Raw genomic sequence first — 8,970 nt, 5'->3', positions numbered from 1 at the left:
GCTCCTGCTGCGTCCTGCCCGCCCTGCCCCTGGTCTCCCTGCCCCTGGTCTCCCTGCCCCTGGTCTCCCAGCCCCTGCTCGCCCTGCCCCTGCTCGCGAAGTCTGCGGGTCCGGCGTCTCTGCACCGCCCTGGGAAGTTAGTTTGTGCGTCTGGACGCAAGTCGGCGGGGACCTGGCTTAGCGCAGGGACATTGCACTGGAGACGGGCATGTTCCCCGTGGCATCTTCAGTGCGTGGGGAAGTCTCGAAGTTGTATAACTGGACATTGAGTAAGGAAAGCCCGTGGGGCCGCCGGGCACCGGGTTTGATTGGGCTGAGAGTTGCGGGTCTCTTCTTTTTTGAATCCTCTTCTTTGTCTAGGTCTTGGGAGAGATCTCCAAGCTCTTCTAGTCGCAAGACAGACAATTAGAGCAGAAAGTTAGGGCTCACTTTCGGACTGCTTCCTTGGTTCTCTAGACGAGGGAGATAGCTGGGTCTGTTCAAATCCAGATAAGCGAAGGCCGGCACTCAGGGCCTGGGGTATGGGTGGTGGTACACTTAGTGTTTGTTTCTTGTCTTTTGTTGTTGTTGTTTTGTGTGTTTGTTTCGTAGTGATTGTTTTTTCTGCGTGCCTCTCATGCGCGTTGTGTGTGCTAAAGATTGCAGGTTACTCTGAATGCTTAGGTGTAGGTGCCTTTTATCTTTACCCAGGCAGGATATTGGCCCTTAATTTTTGTACTGACATGTGCAGTAAATGAAACCACCTCTGCCTATCTGCTGGGTGCTAGGGAGAGCATTAAAAAAAAAAGAAGAAGAAGTCACCTTGATCTCTTTTTGGAACAGATTTGTCAAGGTGTGTGTGTGTTAGGGGTGACCTGCGAGGACTTTGGTCATTGCACCAAGACGCTTGCTTTTTATTCCAGCCTCCACTGTGGACTGCGGGAGTGACCTTGGCGAGTTCTTTTCCCTCCAGGCCACTCGGAGCTTTGTGTAATGTGCTTTTAACCTATGGCGGCAGCTTTGCTGTGTTTCTTGAGGGATTATCGCACCAGTTTGAACAGGTTATCCATGTTGGATGGGGCATTAGACTCAAAATTGGACTCAGATCTCTCCTAACGGGACCATAAAGCATAATTAGATATTTATTATGTAGATATTCATCTTCTGCAGAGACAGATACTATTACTTCTCTTTAATTCAATGAGTACTAAGGTGAGCATTATTAAAATAAATATATTTGGATTCTGAATACATTCTAAAAATACAGTCTGTTCCCTTTGCTGTGCTTAGATTATTTACATATTTGATAAGACATTCTTCATCTTTAAACAAATTTTAGTTATGTTACTGAGATCTTGTTGTTTACTTGATAGGTACTTATTTGTGGTAGTTTTATTGTTGCAAAATTCTTAGTCATACTATCAGCATATTCCATGAACTGTTTGACTGAAGCGTTTGATTTCATCTACACCATCACGTCACTAATGCTTTATTCTTCCAAGCACAAACAATATAGTCAATAGTCTTTCTAATGTCTTGTCTTCAATTTGCTCCAATACATGATTAAGTGAGATGACACATGTATAAGTTCTTGTTAAGTGTGCTGGTATGTGTTGACGTAAAAATATGAAAAGTGTTGCATGGTAAATAATTCTGGGAGTAATTTAAACCAGTGCAGATTTTTAGAACAAATATATTTCATAAATCTTTCTGAAACTGGGATTTGTTAGTTTAATAAAATGGTCTAATTTAAATGTAGGAATTACTGTAGTTGTGATTATATCATATACACAACCTTCCTATTTATTTTTGCAAAAATACATAATTTTTGCAAGCATGTACAGTTCAGAAAGTACCCTACACCTGATCTCATTTAAGTGGCATAATACAGATATCTATAATGGCTGCAATAAAAATAACCGAGAGAATTTTTATTTCTTTGAGAAGGTATGAAAAATGATTGCAAATGAAATGTAACAGTGTGTTATTTGAAGTAAAATTGAACACTTTTCACCCCAATGCTAAAATAATTTTTTAAGCACAACAGCTCTTTGTGTTACTAAAGTCTCATTATTGGTTGAACGACCAATGATTTATTATTTTTGAATTCTTGATACATTGGAGGGCTGGTGATATTTCCTAGTCTGTATAATGCTTTTGCACATGAAGAAGATAATTGCAATATCAATAAAGCAGTGCTGCTCATTTCTCTGTCATATTATTTACAAATATATGGAAAGGAAGCTTTCGCTAAAAAAAAAAATTGGTGTGTCAAATCAGATGGGTAAGACTGGACAGAGAACAGTTGGCAGACTCACTTAATAAAACAATGTTTATTCTTAAAGCTGGTAAAAAATGTTAGTGTTTTGTGTGTATATGTGCACAAATCCATGTGCACACACCTACATATGCACACATGTGAGCTGGCCTGAAAGGAAGCAGCGTGAGAAAGAGAGCATGCCGCCACTCTGAGGACTGTGCACAAAACCCCTCACCACCCTTGACCTTTGTTTCCCGGTTTACTAGATTGCTGGCTTCTACAGTTTAGGAGGGATGGGTGTTCTGGAATGGATCCAGGGAGCAACGAAGTAGTTTCTTTGAGGAAAGGTGAGAACATTAAGTATTTTGCCAGAGAAAGGAGAGAGTGCTCGGGGTGATCCAGGAATGATCTTCAAACTGAACACGAAGGCATTCTTTGGAAATGTGATGGACTGCTTTTGGTCTTCATTGAAGATGAAACTTAAGAACTGGCTACAATTAAAAAGGAATGAGGTTTTAGTCCAGCTTGAGTGGCTCATTTGGTTGCATGTCATCCTATGCATCAAAAGGTTCTAGAGTTCTATTCCTGGTCAGGGCGCATACCTGGGTTGTGGTTGGATCACCTGTTGAGGCGTGTATGGAAGACAACCGATCAATGTTTCTCTCTCAAGTCGATCTCTCTCTCTCCCTCTCCCTCTCCCTCTCCCTCCTTCTCTCTCTCTTTCCCCACCCCTTTCCTCTTTCTAAGCATATCCTTAGGTGGGGATTTAAAGAAAAGAAAGGAATGAGGTTTTACAGCAAAACTTTCCTAAGAGTATTGCTATCATTGGAATGGCTTTCCAAGTGAGGCTGTAGAATTTTCTCCCAGGAGATTACTTCTGACAGGCTGAATGGATTATTTATTCATGTTTTACATTTTTAGGAAACACTCATTAAACATTTGCTTATGTGCTCAGCAGTTTGCTAGATACTGTGAAAGAAGAATGAAAAAGATGAATGGGACATAGCCCCCGTACCCGGAGGATCTTATAGAGTAGTATGGAGACATGGGTGTATAGAAAGGAAATATTTAGGTAGAGCATAGTGTGCAGCAATATAGCAAGGAATGAGAGCATGGGCACTGAGCATTGAAATACCCATGGGTGTCCCTGCACATACAATTAGTATGGTGCAGGTTACTCTCCCTTGGGTGCCTCCCAACTTTCTCCCCATTGGGGTTTGAAGAGAAAATCTGACCAGGGTGGGATTGGTAGGTTGAACTCTCCTTGTAAAATCTGCCCTTATGAGGATTGCAGAGTCTTAGAAGGCCTGGCCCCCAAGCCTCATCTTGAGTCCACATCTCTTAGTTCTGAACTCAGATCTTTAACATATCACCCTCTCTCCTACCACAGGCCCTTTGCACATGCGGAGAGCCCTCTCTATGGAATGAACTTGCTCTCCCCGCTGCCTACTTAATTTTTAACCTTCCTCGAGATCTAACTTTAGTCATCACTTTTTTTTCTAACCCCTTTGATGAGGTCAGTTCCTTAACCATGCACCTCATCCCAGAGTACATTATGCCACTTCTCACCACTATTATAATTCAACATGTAATTAGATTTTTCTGTTCATGTCTTTCTCCCCATCCAGATAATGAGTTCCACCAGGGCAGGGACATGTCTGCATTTGGTCTCCTTTGCATCCTCAGCATTTAGCTTAGTAGATGTTCAATAAAGACGTGTTCATTTGAATGAATGAAGAAACGGGTGGATATAGGACTAGCTTGACACGTTTTAGGCATGGAGTTCTGCTTCCACATTTAACTTTTTGTTTAATGGGGAGAAATTGCTTCCTAACAGACCTTGATAAAATGTAGTGGTTTAAAGCAACCACACTTAAAAAAAAATTTTTTTCTGTGGGCTGACCAGACATCACAGTTCTGCTTTCTGTGATGGTATCTGGGCACTGGCATGACTGAAGGGTCTAAAATAGCTCACCTGGTTGTGCAGTGGGTGCTAGCTGCTGGCTGAGAACTAACCTAGCGCTTTTGGCAGGAGTCTCAGTTTTCCTCTACCCAGCCTCTCTGTGTGGTTGCTTGAGCTTCCATGGTGGCTGGGTTCCTAGAAGGAGCATCCCCAGCAGGAAAGGCTGAAGCTGCAGATTTGGTGAGACCTAGTATCAAAGGCTCTCTGACAGTACTTCCATTCCATCCTCTTGAGTCAAAACAGACCAAACGGCCAGCCTCGTTTCGCAGGGAGGGTAAGCAGACTCTATATTTTGCTGGTGCAGCAAGATCGCCTTACGAAAGAGCATTTAGAACAGAAGATATTGTTGTAGACATCTTTGGAGCCATCTATCTTAGAGCAAAGAACTTTTATTTTTTTTAGGTATGCTAATCAAATGCTCATTACAATAATTCAGTGAACCCACACTGTATTCAGAGGTCTAAAACATATTGAGATACTAAGTTGATACTATAATAAAACACGTCGGCAAAAAGATTCTTTGGGTTATAATTTGAGCACTGATTATAGAAACCTTTTTCTGATGAAATGCAAATTTTCTCCAATGAAATGCAAATTCATCAACAGACGGTATATATACTTTGTGCATAGCTCTAAGAATAATCATATGCCTAGAGGCATATATATGCACAAAATTTATTTATAAACTTAGATTCACAGAATTTTAGAACAGGAGGAGATTGCAGAGGGAAAGTGCTTCAATTCCCCATTTTCAGGTAAATAAAATGGAGACCGAGGGACATAAAGGCCTTACTAAAGTCACACTAGTTGATAGCAAGGCACAGTCTCAGATTCTACAGTTTTTCCACCACAACCTCTTTGTCCCCAAAGGATCAAAACAGACATAGAAGCACACATAGATGTGGACACATGAAAGGCTATATGGAGCTTATTCCTCTTAGGTCCTAGAGATATTCTTAGTTTATGTGGCTATTGCGAAGAACAAAGCAATAATGGGATAATCTGAAGACTGTATTCTCCCCCTCCCACCCCCATTTTATCATGAGATGAAATTTTTGTTTTCATTGTTTAAGGTTACACAGAGGGGTTTTTTGTTGTTGTTGTGTGTTTGGTTTTATTTACTTTTATTTATTAGTCACTGTATACCCAGAGTCTAACCAAGAAATAAAGCTATGTGAGTTTTTACAACTGAGGGACTTGAATGTGGAGATATGGTTAAACAGGCGGTGGGAGAGATTAGAAGCTAAACCTGGAAGTTAGCAATAACAGGAAGCCACTATCACCTCTGGGCTAGAAGAACAATGAGAGGAAATTGTTACTGGAGCCCAGGGGCCAGAAACACCTGGAAGGTGCTGGAACCACCGGGGTACTGTTCTGTAGGAGCAAGAGAGAAGAGGGTATCACCTCACACTGTCAGAGTGGCTTTTATAAAAAAGACAAGAAATAACAAGTGTGGTGAAGATGTGGAGAAAAGATGTGGGAACCCTTGTGCACTGTTGGTGGGAATGGAAATTAGTGTAGCCATTATGGAAAACAGTATGGAGGTGCCTCAAGAAATTAAAAGTAGAATTACCACATGATCCAGAAATTCCACTACTTGGTATTTATCCTACAAAAACAAAAACATTAACTGAAAAGATACCCTCCTGTTCATTGCAGCATTATTTACAGTAGCCAAGATAAGGAAACAACCAAAGTGTCCATGGATGGATGAATGGATAAAGAAATTGTGCTATAGCCCAGCTGGCATGGCTCAGTGGTTGAATGTCAACCTATGAACAAGGAGGTCACAGTTCCATTCCCGGTCAGGGCACATGTCCAGGTTATGGGCTCGATCCCAGTAGGGGCAGAGCAGGAGTTAGCCGATCAATGATTTTCTCTCATTATGCATGTTTGTATCTCTCTCTCTCCCTCTCCCTTTCTGAAATCAATAAATATATTTTAAAAAAGAAGTTGTGGTGTATATATTATGCTATATTATTAAGCCATAAAAAGCAACAGTATAGATGGACCTTGAGAGCATTATGCTAAGTGAAATAAGTTAGACAGAGAAAGACAAATACTGTATGATCTCATCTTTATGTGGAATCTAAAAATAAAAACCCAAACAACCCTTCCCACAAACCCCAACCTCATAGATACAGAGATCTGATTGGTGGTTACCAAAGGTGGGGGTGGGTGAAATGGGAAAAGTAGGTCAAAAGGTACAAACTTCAGCTAATTATCCTATATAATAAAACCTTAATATGCAAATTGACCAAATGGCAGAATGACTGGTTGCAATGACTCACACTGACCACCAGGGGACAGATGCTCAATGCAGGAGTTGCCCTCTGGTGGTCTGCACTCCCACAGAGGAGTGCAGCCAGAAGCCAGGCTCACAGCTGGCAAGCACAGTGGTGGTGGCAGGAGCCTCCTCCACCTCCGTAGCAGCACTAAGGACCCCTCGAAGGATGTCCAGCAGGTGGACATTCCCCGAGGGGTCCCGGACTGCGAGAGGGCACAGGCCTGGATGAGCCTACCCCACTCCCCAGTGCACGAATGTCATGCACTGGGCCTCTAGTAAAATAAATAAGACCTGGGGATGTAATATACAGCGTGGTGACGATAGTTAATAAGTAATATCTTGAATATTTGGAAGTTGCTAAGAGAATCGATCTTAAAACTTTTCATCACATGAAAAAAATTATAACTGTGAATGGTGATGGATGTTAACTAGATTTGTGGTGATCATTTTACAATATGTGCGAATACCAAATCATTATGTTGTGCACCTGAAACTAATTTTATTTGTCAATTATATCCCAATTAAAAAAACAAATACAGAGAGAGACACAGAGGAGATGCAGCGTCTGCCAAAGAAGTCACTTGTGGTGGAGAGAATGGGGGGAAATACTCTGGCTTCTTCCTTTTTTCCACTCCCAACTCACACCCTCCTTCCCCCAGCTCCCTGGGGTGCCTCCCATTGGCTGAGACCTGCTGGAAGCCAGCTAACACAGGAGCCTGGGAAACAGTCTGCAGACCCTTCAGATAGAAAAGAAAGCACAGAGGGGAAGAGGAGGAGTAAATCTGAGGGAAGCAGCCAGGACCGGCACAGCCATTATTATATTTTAGTTGCATGGATGAACAACCATGGAGCATTTTTTCACCAGCAAAACGGGAAGTTTTTATTTGCTCTGTAAGTAGAACTTCCTTGCTCAATGGTATGATCCAGTTACAAGGAACCTTAAGGAAAAGCTTATACCTGTTTCCTTTGTGAATTTTCTCTGGAATGCATCTTCCCAAATGCATCTTACTTCTCGTGACAATTTTGGCTCTTGGGCTTGAGTAAATGGAACTGAATTGACCATGCTCCCGAGTGACTAATCTAATTATTGGGCAGCTAATCAGTGAACCAGACATTTTTCTTTTCTTCAAGTCTCTGTTTTTGGGCACACCGAGTTCCCTACATATCATTTTTGTAGAAGAAAGGACTGTTTAGCCTTCAGTTTAGGATGGTCATATTTTATTGAAACTCAGATAAATTCTGATTCACATCTTTCTAGGATGCTGTGTGGAAACATAAGAAAATGACGTTGGCTTTGCCGTGGCCCTCCCCCCTTAATTACTCCAGATGCCACGCGGGCAGTGTTAGCAAGGAGCACAGACTGCTCTTATCAAGGGGAGAAGCAGAGGTGTAATTGAGAGAATGTACTAGTACTTCAGTCAAACCACGTGGAGCAGTTCGTTGTAGAAACGGCCCTTTCCAATCCTGGCGAGTCTCCTAACACAATGGGGGAGCCAGGCCCAGCAACTCTAGGTCTGACCCATTTTCTCTGGCTGAGGTCTTGGCATTGTCCAAGCTCATCATCTTCCTCTGAGTCTGGCCCGTTCTTCGTCTCATTTCTGCAGCTCAGACTCGGAAGAAAGCATAAGCCCTAATCAGAGCAAGTGGGCAATGCAAGTTCCCCAGGTCCATTGAGGACTCCAGGAACATCTGCAGACACGGTGGAGTGGGCATGAGGCCCTGTTGGGCTCTGTAGCGCTCAGTGTGTGGCCTCTGCATGTTTTCTAAGCAACATTGTAGAACAGATGCTTCCTAGGACCTCAAGCAGTGCCATTCTCTGCTTGCTCCCCCTTTGCTGAGCCTCCTTCCCAAGGACTGTGTTTGCTCAGAATGGGTTTCTGGCCTCAGAAACAGTTCTCTGACTCTGAGCAGGGTGGGTCCAAGGGCAGACAGAGCCGCTGGGTGCTTTTGACTTCCTTTGAGCCCAGATGTTGACTAATATTCCCTTTGTGGGTTGTGCAGAGCACTTCCTTAACCATCTGCAATCACACTCACTCTGTAGAATACCTCTCAAGGTTAGAAATCGTCAAATTGATTAGTGTCTAGAGGAGCCTTGTTATCTCCACGGCGGCCCCATAAGCAGCCAGTATTGTCCTGCCTTCACACAGTTACATGTCCTGGTACTTCATGAGCCAGGAAAACATTGAGGTTGAACTCAGCACTCTTGCCCTGGAGAGAAGCTAAGTTATAGACTACAGAGTGAAACATCGGGATTTTACAGGGAGTTAACCATGTGAAAGGGGCCTGAAAGAGGGAGTAGGATTAGAACTACAGTGGGGACTTGACTTATGAGTGTCCCGACTAATGAGTTTTTTGAGATGCCAGCTGTTTCTCTGCCATTTTTTTTGCATTGAGTTGATAGAGTAATTTGAGTTAACGAGCTCCTTAAACTCGTAAGTCAAGGCCCCGCTGTAGAAGCCTGAATTAATGAAAAGGCTAAAT

The 8,970-nt window shown here is 42.7% G+C and overlaps 1 protein-coding gene across 1 annotated transcript in view; it reads left to right on the top strand.

The window, feature by feature from the left end:
* Window positions 1-8,970, top strand: part of CACNB4 (calcium voltage-gated channel auxiliary subunit beta 4) — a 234,706-nt gene that overhangs the window by 658 nt on the left and 225,078 nt on the right. The gene's annotated exons all lie outside the window — the stretch shown is intronic.

This window comes from Myotis davidii, unplaced genomic scaffold (assembly GCF_000327345.1).
Source record: "Myotis davidii unplaced genomic scaffold, ASM32734v1 scaffold753, whole genome shotgun sequence".
Classification (NCBI taxonomy): domain Eukaryota; kingdom Metazoa; phylum Chordata; class Mammalia; order Chiroptera; family Vespertilionidae; genus Myotis; species Myotis davidii.
Note: the sequence above shows the minus strand (reverse complement) of the source record. Positions and strands in the feature narration are given on the sequence as shown.